Genomic DNA, 12,516 nt, shown 5'->3' on the forward strand with positions numbered 1-12,516 from the left:
GGCTCCCCCCCACTCCCTCTTCTTAGTGCTCTTCGCCGAGGCAGGCCGTCAGCCTGCAGCAGTCAGCCGCGTCTCGGTAGCCGCCGCCGCCACCGCCATCGCAGGGCTCCCTCTCGCTCCCCGACCCTGCCGCCGCCGCAACCCCCAACGCCCAAGCCCAGGGCTGCCTGCCGGCGCAGGCCTCCACCAGGCTCTCTCCATCCCAGGACGTGCCGGTGCTTTGCACCTCGGCCCGAGCCCAGGGGACGCCCATCCCTGCGCCTGCCCCCGGGACCCGACACACAGGATCGGCGTGTCCTCGGGCAAACGGGACGCCCACCCGCCCCGCCCCACCGGAGTCTTCTGTCTCCGCTGGCAGGCACCTCGCCCCACACCCCCGCGCGCCCCTCCCGTCTCCCACAAGAGCCAGGAGCCCTCCCTTCCCGCCGGCCACGGTGTCCCTGAAACACAGGGCACAAAGAGCCGGGACAAACCAGGGGACGGCAGGAGCAGCACCCCAACGCACCACGCGCCATCGACTCCAGGGGAGACCACCACAAGGGCAGAGCAGGCACGCAGGCGCACAACCCTCACAACCAGGGTGCCTGGGGGCTGCCACTCTCCTCCCGCGGGCGGGTGCCTGGGCGGGGCTCAGAGACCACAGGCCCTCCGGAGACCCTGGCGGCCCGCCCCGGAGGCTTCAATGGTGACTGCCAACGCCAGGGCAATGCCTCCTTAGCGGAGCCCAGCCCCGGGCACGACCACACTCCGGTGGAGGAGCTGCCACTTCAACACAGCCTCAGTGCGTCTGTAACAGTCCGTGTGCCCGCCTGTGCGTCCCTCACACCCTCCCCCACCCCATATCCGTCGGGCTCTGTGACGTGCCTGTTGGGCTCTGGCTCTGGCTCAGGAGCTCTCTCCCCGCGTGCCAGCCCCCTCTTTCTCTGTCTCTGTCCATGTCTCTCTGTATGTCTAGATACATACATGTACATATACGAGCATATTTCCATCTCGCTCCCTCTTACTCCTCCTCCCGTTCTGTCTGTCTGTCCCTGTCCTGCGGGGACTCTAGCCCCTCTGCCCGCACAAGAATGCAGGATTTGGCGAGGCCAAGAGGGAACACCAACAGAGCCACGGATAGGGGGCTCATAGCACCATGTCTCACGGGCGGCTGGCTTGGAGACTCGGCAAGCCGGAGCCGCCCGATCCCCAGCCTGCCGGCCGATTCTCTGCCGACCACAAGACCCACCAACCTACCGACCCACCAAGCCGGCCAACTGCAGTCCGCGCCCCTCTGCAATTTGCAGTCCACAATCCGCGCTTCCTAGCTTGGCCACCGCAGCTCTGCCGGTGGCCAATGGCCAACTGGCAACAGCTGATGGCCAAGCGGTCACAGCTGATATCCATGCAGCCCCCACGCAGCACCCCTCCACGCGAGGCCCAGAGCCTGGAAAGTGCTCTCTGCGAGTCTGTCCCCACAGTCCCCGTCTGTCTCTCTCCGCCTCTCTCTTGCTCCGTCTCTGGCCTTCTCTCATCCTCTCTCTCACCTCCCTGGGTCAGGAGAGGTGACGTGTAGCCAGTGAAGTGAACAGTGATCGGGCGGGACGCCGGTCGCTGACGAGGGGCGAGAACCCAGAAAGAAGGCTGTGTGAGGAAGGGTGGCGGCAGACTGGACGTGCTGCCCCCTGGTGGCGGGTGGCTCTCCCTGGCTTTGGGCCAGTGGGTGGGGCCGGCCAGGGCCAGGGCCTGGGTTGCACATCCCTAGGGTGGAGGGGACTGAGAGGACCCTGCGACCCCCTCGGTGGCCCTGAGAGGTGGGGACAGCACAGCAGCAAGGGGGGGTGTGCGGTTGTGGGGCTGGGGGGAGATGAGAGGGGTTGGGGTAGGGGGGCGGGGTAAAAGCCCTTCGGGGCCTGGGGAGGCCCAGGATGCCAGGGCGCCCAGACATATGTCACAGTCAGGGAAGTGACAGAGGCCCGTTAGAGCCACTGGGGGGCGCGAAGGGGCCTCGCTGCGGGCCAGGAGTAGCCCGTCGCCCACACCAGCGGCGTCCGGAGGAGGCGGGGAGCTGGCGGGAGGCGCTCGGGCAGACGTGCTCGCCACCGGAGCGGCCCAGCAGCATGGCGCGCGCTCAGAAGCAGATCGGGAGAAGGATCTTGGAGTGCCGGGAGCCGGGTCCCAGCGCCTAAGGCCACACCACCCTGCACGCGCCAGATCTCGTCTGATCTCGGGAGCTAAGCAGGGAGGGGCCCGGTTAGTACTTGGATGGGAGACCGCCTGGGAATAGCTGCAGGCTTTTGCTCGCCTCTCCTTTTGCGCCGCCGCCCCGGCGTGGCTCCCTCCGAACCCCTGCCGCCCCTTGCCTCTCTGCAGCCGCCCAGCCAGCCGAAGGTCCCCCTGACCAGCAGAGGGTTAGCCGCCAGGCACTACAAGCTGGCAGCCCCGGCCGCACACCAGGCCCGTCGGCCAGGGCTCCCCCGCACACCCTCTTCTCAGTCCTCTTCAGTCCCGGAGGCTGTCATCTCGATCCCTTCGCCGACCTTCGATCGCCGCCACCGCCAACAGCGCTGCCCTCGCCCCCGCCGCCACCGCCAAATCCGCCGCCATCACCGCGCTCCCCACACCCCCCTCCAGCGCTGACCTCACCCCTGCCCCCGCCCTCGCCACCGCCATCGCTGTACTGCTTCAATCTCCCGCCTCTGCTCTCCCCTCCTCCGCCGCCAGCACCGCCCTCTTCCCCGCTACCGCCGCCGCCAACCCTCCCCGCGCCCAGCGCCCGCCGACACAGCCCCCAACGCTGCCGCCGCCTCCATCGCCGACCTCGCAACCCTCCCGCGCCGCCGTCGCCGCCGCCGCCGCCGCCATCGCTGCTCGCGATCAGCCCCCGCTTCTCCCGCCGCCGCCGCCGCCGCGATCACCGCGCTCCCCACCCCCTCCGCCAGCGCTGCCCTCGCCCCCTCCCCCGCCCCCGCCGCCGCCATCGCCGTACTCCCTCAAACTCCCTCCTCTGCTCTCTCCCCCTCGGCCGCCAGCACCGCGCTCCCCATCCCCGCCGCCAGTGCTGCCCTGTTCCCCACCCCCGCCCCTGCCGCCGCCATTGCCGCACTCCCTCAATCTCCCTCCTCCGCTCTCCCCGCCTCCAGCACCGCCATCTCCCCCGCCTCCGCCCCAGCCCCCGCCGCCGCCGCCACCATCGCCATACTCCCTCAATCTCCCGCCTCTGCTCTCCCGGCCTCCTCCGCCGCCGCCGCCGCCGCAGCCCCCCCCTCCGCAGCCGCCCAAGCCGCCGCCGCGGGGTCCTCCCACAACTCCCAAGCCCAGGGTTGCCTGCTGGTGCAGGCCTCCCCCAGCCTTGGGGGTGCGGTTGTTGGTAAACCTGGTGGCGGTAGGGGGGCGGGGTGTATGGCGGTCTGGGTCCGGGGAGTCCCAGGATGCCAGAGTTCCACGACTTCTGGCACCATCAGGGAAGTGGCAGTGTCCCATGGAGCCTCGGGTGGCGCGAAGGGGCCTCGCTGCCGGCCAGGAGTAGCCCGCCGCCCACGCCAGGGGCATTCGGAAGAGGCGGGGAGCCGGACTGGGGGGGGGACGCGGTGCTGGCAGAGCCGGCCAGCAGGTCGATGCTCGCCACCGGAGCCGCGCATCTGCATGGCGCGCGCTCACGAGGCAGGCCGGGAGCAGGCTCTTGGGGCGCGGGGAGCCGAGTCCCATCGTCTATGGCCGTACCACCCTGAACGCGCCCGATCTCCTCTGATCTCGGGAGCTAAGCAGGGAGGGGCCCGGTTAGTGCTTGGATGGGAGACCGCCTGGGAATACCTGTAGGCTTTTGCTCGCCTCTCCTTTTGCGCGGCCGCCCCTGCGTGGCTGCCTCCGAACCCCTGCCGCCCCTTGCCCCTCTGCAGCCGCCCATCCAGCCGAAGGTCCCCCTGGCCAGAGGCCGGTCAGCCACCCAGCGCTACAAGCTGGCAGCCCCGGCCGCACACCAGGCCCGTCGGCCAGGGCTCACCCCCACACCCTCTTCTTAGTCCTCTTCGCCGAGGCAGGCAGTCAGCCAGCAGCAGTTAGCCGAGCCTGTGTCTCCGCCGGCAGGCACCTCTCCCCACACCCCCGCGCGCCCCCTCCCATCGCCCACAAGAGCCAGGAACCCTCCCTTCCCGCGGTGGCCCCAACACACAGGGTACAAAGAGCCGGGACAAAGCAGGGGACTGAGGGAGCAGCACCCCAACACACCGCACGCCCTCGGACTCCAGGAGAGACCACCACAAGGGGAAGTGCAGGCACGCAGGCACACAACACTCTCAACCAGGGTGCCTGTGGGCTGCCACTCTCCTCCCGCGGGGCGGGGGGGTTCCTGGGCGGGGCTCGGAGCCCACTGGCCCTCCCGCCCGGCCCGGGGGCTTCAAGGGTGACTTTCAATGCCCGGGCACTGCCTCCTTAGTGGAGCCCAGCCACGGGCATGACCACACTTCGGTTGAGAAGCTGCCACTTCAAAGCAGCGTCAGTGCGTCTGTCCCAGTCCGTGTGCCCGCTTGTGCGTCCCTCCCCCCTCCCCCACCCCATGTCTCTCTGGCTCTGTGACGTGCCTGTTGGGCTCTGGCTCTGGCTCAGGAGCTCTCTCCCCGCGTGCCAGCCCCATCTTTCTCTGTCTCTGTCCATGTCTCTCTGTATGTCTAGGTACATACAGGTACATATAGGTGTATATTTCGATCTCGCTCCCTCTTTCTCCTCCTCCCGTTCTCTCTGTCGGTCCCTGTCCTGCGGGGACTCTAGTCCCTCTGCCCGCACAAGAAGGCAGGATATGGCGAGGCCAAGAGGGAACACCAACAGAGCCACGGATAGGGGGCTCATAGCACTATGTCTCACGGGCGGCTGGCTCGGAGCCACGGCAAGCCGGAGCCGCCCGATCCCCAACCTGTCGGCCGCTTCTCTGCCAACCCACCGACACACCGCCCGTCGACCCGCCAAGCGGGCCCACTGCAATCCGCGCCCCTCTGCAATTTGCAGTCCACCATCCGCGCTTCCTAACTTGGCCACCGCAGCTCCTCCGGTGGCCAGTGGCCAACTGGCAACAGCTGATGGCCAAGCGGTCACAGCTGATGACCATGCAGCCCCCAAGCAGCACCCCTCCACGCGAGGCCCAGAGCCTGGAGAGTGCTCTCTGCGAGTCTGTCCCCACAGTCCCCGTCTGTCTCTCTCCGCCTCTCTGTTGCTCCGTCTCTGGCCTTCTCTCATCCTCTCTCTCACCTCCCTGGGTCAGGAGAGGTGACGTGTAGCCAGTGAAGGGACCGGACATCGGGCGGGGCTCCGGTCGCTGACGAGGGTTCCAGGGCCCAGACTGAAGGCTTGTGACGAAGGGTGGCTGCAGACTGGAGATGCTGCACCCTGGTGGCGCGGGTGGCTCTCCCTGGCTTTGGGCCTGTGGATGGGTCCGGTCAGGGCCAGGGCCTGGGTTGCACGTCCCTAGGGCCGGAGGGGACTGAGAGGACCCTGCGACCCCCTCGGTGGCCCTGAGAGGTGGGGACAGCACAGCAGCAAGGGGGGTGTGCGGTTGTGGGGCTGGGGGAAGAAGAGAGGGGTTGGGGTAGGGGGGTGGGGTAAAAGCCCTTCGGGGCCTGGGGAGGCCCAGGATGCCAGGGCGCCCAGACATATGTCACAGTCATGGAAGTGACAGAGGCCCGTTAGAGCCACTGGGGGGCGCGAAGGGGCCTCGCTGCGGGCCAGGAGTAGCCCGTCGCCCACACCAGCGGCGTCCGGAGGAGGCGGGGAGCGGGCGGGAGGCGCTCAGGCAGACGTGCTCGCCACCCTAGCGGCCCAGCAGCACGGCGCGCGGTCAGAGGCAGGCCGGGAGCAAGCTCTTGGGGCGCGGGGAGCCGGGTCCCAGCGTCTACGGCCATACCACCCTGAACGCGCCCCATCTCCTCTGATCTCGGGAGCTAAGCAGGGAGGGGCCTGGTTAGTACTTGGATGGGAGACCGCCTGGGAATAGCTGCAGGCTTTTGCTCGCCTCTCCTTTTGCGCCGCCGCCCCGGCGTGGCTCCCTCCGAACCCCTGCCGCCCCTTGCCCCTCTGCAGCCGCCCAGGCAGCCGAAGGTCCCCCTGGCCAGAGGAGGGTCAGCCGCCCAGCAATACAAGCTCGCATCCCCGGCCGCACACCAGGCCTGTCGGCCAGGGCTCCCCCCCACTCCCTCTTCTTAGTGCTCTTCGCCGAGGCAGGCCGTCAGCCTGCAGCAGTCAGCCGCGTCTCGGTAGCCGCCGCCGCCACCGCCATCGCAGGGCTCCCTCTCGCTCCCCGACCCTGCCGCCGCCGCAACCCCCAACGCCCAAGCCCAGGGCTGCCTGCCGGCGCAGGCCTCCACCAGGCTCTCTCCATCCCAGGACGTGCCGGTGCTTTGCACCTCGGCCCGAGCCCAGGGGACGCCCATCCCTGCGCCTGCCCCCGGGACCCGACACACAGGATCGGCGTGTCCTCGGGCAAACGGGACGCCCACCCGCCCCGCCCCACCGGAGTCTTCTGTCTCCGCTGGCAGGCACCTCGCCCCACACCCCCGCGCGCCCCTCCCGTCTCCCACAAGAGCCAGGAGCCCTCCCTTCCCGCCGGCCACGGTGTCCCTGAAACACAGGGCACAAAGAGCCGGGACAAACCAGGGGACGGCGGGAGCAGCACCCCAACGCACCACGCGCCATCGACTCCAGGGGAGACCACCACAAGGGCAGAGCAGGCACGCAGGCGCACAACCCTCACAACCAGGGTGCCTGGGGGCTGCCACTCTCCTCCCGCGGGCGGGTGCCTGGGCGGGGCTCAGAGACCACAGGCCCTCCGGAGACCCTGGCGGCCCGCCCCGGAGGCTTCAATGGTGACTGCCAACGCCAGGGCAATGCCTCCTTAGCGGAGCCCAGCCCCGGGCACGACCACACTCCGGTGGAGGAGCTGCCACTTCAACACAGCCTCAGTGCGTCTGTAACAGTCCGTGTGCCCGCCTGTGCGTCCCTCACACCCTCCCCCACCCCATATCCGTCGGGCTCTGTGACGTGCCTGTCGGGCTCTGGCTCTGGCTCAGGAGCTCTCTCCCCGCGTGCCAGCCCCCTCTTTCTCTGTCTCTGTCCATGTCTCTCTGTATGTCTAGATACATACATGTACATATACGAGCATATTTCCATCTCGCTCCCTCTTACTCCTCCTCCCGTTCTGTCTGTCTGTCCCTGTCCTGCGGGGACTCTAGCCCCTCTGCCCGCACAAGAATGCAGGATTTGGCGAGGCCAAGAGGGAACACCAACAGAGCCACGGATAGGGGGCTCATAGCACCATGTCTCACGGGCGGCTGGCTTGGAGACTCGGCAAGCCGGAGCCGCCCGATCCCCAGCCTGCCGGCCGATTCTCTGCCGACCACAAGACCCACCAACCTACCGACCCACCAAGCCGGCCAACTGCAGTCCGCGCCCCTCTGCAATTTGCAGTCCACAATCCGCGCTTCCTAGCTTGGCCACCGCAGCTCTGCCGGTGGCCAATGGCCAACTGGCAACAGCTGATGGCCAAGCGGTCACAGCTGATATCCATGCAGCCCCCACGCAGCACCCCTCCACGCGAGGCCCAGAGCCTGGAAAGTGCTCTCTGCGAGTCTGTCCCCACAGTCCCCGTCTGTCTCTCTCTGCCTCTCTCTTGCTCCGTCTCTGGCCTTCTCTCATCCTCTCTCTCACCTCCCTGGGTCAGGAGAGGTGACGTGTAGCCAGTGAAGTGAACAGTGATCGGGCGGGACGCCGGTCGCTGACGAGGGGCGAGAACCCAGAAAGAAGGCTGTGTGAGGAAGGGTGGCGGCAGACTGGACGTGCTGCCCCCTGGTGGCGGGTGGCTCTCCCTGGCTTTGGGCCAGTGGGTGGGGCCGGCCAGGGCCAGGGCCTGGGTTGCACATCCCTAGGGTGGAGGGGACTGAGAGGACCCTGCGACCCCCTCGGTGGCCCTGAGAGGTGGGGACAGCACAGCAGCAAGGGGGGGTGTGCGGTTGTGGGGCTGGGGGGAGATGAGAGGGGTTGGGGTAGGGGGGCGGGGTAAAAGCCCTTCGGGGCCTGGGGAGGCCCAGGATGCCAGGGCGCCCAGACATATGTCACAGTCAGGGAAGTGACAGAGGCCCGTTAGAGCCACTGGGGGGCGCGAAGGGGCCTCGCTGCGGGCCAGGAGTAGCCCGTCGCCCACACCAGCGGCGTCCGGAGGAGGCGGGGAGCTGGCGGGAGGCGCTCGGGCAGACATGCTCGCCACCGGAGCGGCCCAGCAGCATGGTGCGCGCTCAGAAGCAGGTCGGGAGAAGGCTCTTGGAGTGCCGGGAGCCGGGTCCCAGCGCCTAAGGCCACACCACCCTGCACGCGCCAGATCTCGTCTGATCTCGGGAGCTAAGCAGGGAGGGGCCCGGTTAGTACTTGGATGGGAGACCGCCTGGGAATAGCTGCAGGCTTTTGCTCGCCTCTCCTTTTGCGCCGCCGCCCCGGCGTGGCTCCCTCCGAACCCCTGCCGCCCCTTGCCTCTCTGCAGCCGCCCAGCCAGCCGAAGGTCCCCCTGACCAGCAGAGGGTTAGCCGCCAGGCACTACAAGCTGGCAGCCCCGGCCGCACACCAGGCCCGTCGGCCAGGGCTCCCCCGCACACCCTCTTCTCAGTCCTCTTCAGTCCCGGAGGCTGTCATCTCGATCCCTTCGCCGACCTTCGATCGCCGCCACCGCCAACAGCGCTGCCCTCGCCCCCGCCGCCACCGCCAAATCCGCCGCCATCACCGCGCTCCCCACACCCCCCTCCAGCGCTGACCTCACCCCTGCCCCCGCCCTCGCCACCGCCATCGCTGTACTGCTTCAATCTCCCGCCTCTGCTCTCCCCTCCTCCGCCGCCAGCACCGCCCTCTTCCCCGCTACCGAAGCCGCCAACCCTCCCCGCGCCCAGCGCCCGCCGACACAGCCCCCAACGCTGCCGCTGCCTCCATCGCCGACCTCACAACCTTCCTGCGCCGCCGCCGCCGCCGCCGCCGCCATCGCTGCTCGCGATCAGCCCCCGCTTCTCCCGCCGCCGCCGCCGCAATCACCGCGCTCCCCACCCCCTCCGCCAGCGCTGCCCTCGCCCCCTCCCCCGCCCCCGCCGCCGCCATCGCCGTACTCCCTCAAACTCCCTCCTCTGCTCTCTCCCCCTTGGCCGCCAGCACCGCGCTCCCCATCCCCGCCGCCAGTGCTGCCCTGTTCCCCACCCCCGCCCCCGCCACCGCCATTGCCGCACTCCCTCAATCTCCCTCCTCTGCTCTCCCCGCCTCCAGCACCGCCATCTCCCCCGCCTCCGCCCCAGCCCCCGCCGCCGCCGCCACCATCGCCATACTCCCTCAATCTCCCGCCTCTGCTCTCCCGGCCTCCTCCGCCGCCGCCGCCGCCGCAGCCCCCCCCTCCGCAGCCGCCCAAGCCGCCGCCGCGGGGTCCTCCCACAACTCCCAAGCCCAGGGTTGCCTGCTGGTGCAGGCCTCCCCCAGCCTTGGGGGTGCGGTTGTTGGTAAACCTGGTGGCGGTAGGGGGGCGGGGTGTATGGCGGTCTGGGTCCGGGGAGTCCCAGGATGCCAGAGTTCCACGACTTCTGGCACCATCAGGGAAGTGGCAGTGTCCCATGGAGCCTCGGGTGGCGCGAAGGGGCCTCGCTGCCGGCCAGGAGTAGCCCGCCGCCCACGCCAGGGGCATTCGGAAGAGGCGGGGAGCCGGACTGGGGGGGGGACGCGGTGCTGGCAGAGCCGGCCAGCAGGTCGATGCTCGCCACCGGAGCCGCGCATCTGCATGGCGCGGGCTCACGAGGCAGGCCGGGAGCAGGCTCTTGGGGCGCGGGGAGCCGAGTCCCATCGTCTATGGCCGTACCACCCTGAACGCGCCCGATCTCCTCTGATCTCGGGAGCTAAGCAGGGAGGGGCCCGGTTAGTGCTTGGATGGGAGACCGCCTGGGAATACCTGTAGGCTTTTGCTCGCCTCTCCTTTTGCGCCGCCGCCCCTGCGTGGCTGCCTCCGAACCCCTGCCGCCCCTTGCCCCTCTGCAGCCGCCCATCCAGCCGAAGGTCCCCCTGGCCAGAGGCCCGTCAGCCACCCGGCGCTACAAGCTGGCAGCCCCGGCCGCACACCAGGCCCGTCGGCCAGGGCTCACCCCCACACCCTCTTCTTAGTCCTCTTCGCCGAGGCAGGCAGTCAGCCAGCAGCAGTTAGCCGAGCCTGTGTCTCCGCCGGCAGGCACCTCTCCCCACACCCCCGCGCGCCCCCTCCCATCGCCCACAAGAGCCAGGAACCCTCCCTTCCCGCGGTGGCCCCAACACACAGGGTACAAAGAGCCGGGACAAAGCAGGGGACTGAGGGAGCAGCACCCCAACACACCGCACGCCCTCGGACTCCAGGAGAGACCACCACAAGGGGAAGTGCAGGCACGCAGGCACACAACACTCTCAACCAGGGTGCCTGTGGGCTGCCACTCTCCTCCCGCGGGGCGGGGGGGTTCCTGGGCGGGGCTCGGAGCCTACTGGCCCTCCCGCCCGGCCCGGGGGCTTCAAGGGTGACTTTCAATGCCCGGGCACTGCCTCCTTAGTGGAGCCCAGCCACGGGCATGACCACACTTCGGTTGAGAACCTGCCACTTCAAAGCAGCGTCAGTGCGTCTGTCCCAGTCCGTGTGCCCGCTTGTGCGTCCCTCCCCCCTCCCCCACCCCATGTCTCTCTGGCTCTGTGACGTGCCTGTTGGGCTCTGGCTCTGGCTCAGGAGCTCTCTCCCCGCGTGCCAGCCCCATCTTTCTCTGTCTCTGTCCATGTCTCTCTGTATGTCTAGGTACATACAGGTACATATAGGTGTATATTTCGATCTCGCTCCCTCTTTCTCCTCCTCCCGTTCTCTCTGTCGGTCCCTGTCCTGCGGGGACTCTAGTCCCTCTGCCCGCACAAGAAGGCAGGATATGGCGAGGCCAAGAGGGAACACCAACAGAGCCACGGATAGGGGGCTCATAGCACTATGTCTCACGGGCGGCTGGCTCGGAGCCACGGCAAGCCGGAGCCGCCCGATCCCCAACCTGTCGGCCGCTTCTCTGCCAACCCACCGACACACCGCCCGTCGACCCGCCAAGCGGGCCCACTGCAATCCGCGCCCCTCTGCAATTTGCAGTCCACCATCCGCGCTTCCCAGCTTGGCCACCGCAGCTCCTCCGGTGGCCAGTGGCCAACTGGCAACAGCTGATGGCCAAGCGGTCACAGCTGATGACCATGCAGCCCCCAAGCAGCACCCCTCCACGCGAGGCCCAGAGCCTGGAGAGTGCTCTCTGCGAGTCTGTCCCCACAGTCCCCGTCTGTCTCTCTCCGCCTCTCTGTTGCTCCGTCTCTGGCCTTCTGTCATCCTCTCTCTCACCTCCCTGGGTCAGGAGAGGTGACGTGTAGCCAGTGAAGGGACCGGACATCGGGCGGGGCTCCGGTCGCTGACGAGGGTTCCAGGGCCCAGACTGAAGGCTTGTGACGAAGGGTGGCTGCAGACTGGAGATGCTGCACCCTGGTGGCGCGGGTGGCTCTCCCTGGCTTTGGGCCTGTGGATGGGTCCGGTCAGGGCCAGGGCCTGGGTTGCACGTCCCTAGGGCCGGAGGGGACTGAGAGGACCCTGCGACCCCCTCGGTGGCCCTGAGAGGTGGGGACAGCACAGCAGCAAGGGGGGTGTGCGGTTGTGGGGCTGGGGGAAGAAGAGAGGGGTTGGGGTAGGGGGGTGGGGTAAAAGCCCTTCGGGGCCTGGGGAGGCCCAGGATGCCAGGGCGCCCAGACATATGTCACAGTCATGGAAGTGACAGAGGCCCGTTAGAGCCACTGGGGGGCGCGAAGGGGCCTCGCTGCGGGCCAGGAGTAGCCCGTCGCCCACACCAGCGGCGTCCGGAGGAGGCGGGGAGCGGGCGGGAGGCGCTCAGGCAGACGTGCTCGCCACCCTAGCGGCCCAGCAGCACGGCGCGCGGTCAGAGGCAGGCCGGGAGCAGGCTCTTGGGGCGCGGGGAGCCGGGTCCCAGCGTCTACGGCCATACCACCCTGAACGCGCCCGATCTCCTCTGATCTCGGGAGCTAAGCAGGGAGGGGCCTGGTTAGTACTTGGATGGGAGACCGCCTGGGAATAGCTGCAGGCTTTTGCTCGCCTCTCCTTTTGCGCCGCCGCCCCGGCGTGGCTCCCTCCGAACCCCTGCCGCCCCTTGCCCCTCTGCAGCCGCCCAGGCAGCCGAAGGTCCCCCTGGCCAGAGGAGGGTCAGCCGCCCAGCAATACAAGCTCGCATCCCCGGCCGCACACCAGGCCTGTCGGCCAGGGCTCCCCCCCACTCCCTCTTCTTAGTGCTCTTCGCCGAGGCAGGCCGTCAGCCTGCAGCAGTCAGCCGCGTCTCGGTAGCCGCCGCCGCCACCGCCATCGCAGGGCTCCCTCTCGCTCCCCGACCCTGCCGCCGCCGCAACCCCCAACGCCCAAGCCCAGGGCTGCCTGCCGGCGCAGGCCTCCACCAGGCTCTCTCCATCCCAGGACGTGCCGGTGCTTTGCACCTCGGC

At 68.9% G+C, this 12,516-nt stretch overlaps 3 pseudogenes; all 3 read left to right on the forward strand.

Moving 5' to 3' along the window:
- The first annotated feature begins 3,688 nt into the window (after positions 1-3,688).
- Positions 3,689-3,808, forward strand: LOC148756897 (5S ribosomal RNA; annotated as a pseudogene).
- Positions 3,809-9,827: 6,019 nt separating this feature from the next.
- On the forward strand, positions 9,828-9,947 carry LOC148756898 (5S ribosomal RNA; annotated as a pseudogene).
- Positions 9,948-11,997: 2,050 nt separating this feature from the next.
- LOC148756899 (5S ribosomal RNA) lies at positions 11,998-12,117 on the forward strand (annotated as a pseudogene).
- Positions 12,118-12,516: the final 399 nt, after the last annotated feature.

The sequence above is a fragment of the Rhinolophus sinicus genome, chromosome 10 (genome assembly GCF_057876585.1).
Source record: "Rhinolophus sinicus isolate RSI-liver-muscle chromosome 10, RSI-T2T, whole genome shotgun sequence".
Lineage (NCBI taxonomy): Eukaryota > Metazoa > Chordata > Mammalia > Chiroptera > Rhinolophidae > Rhinolophus > Rhinolophus sinicus.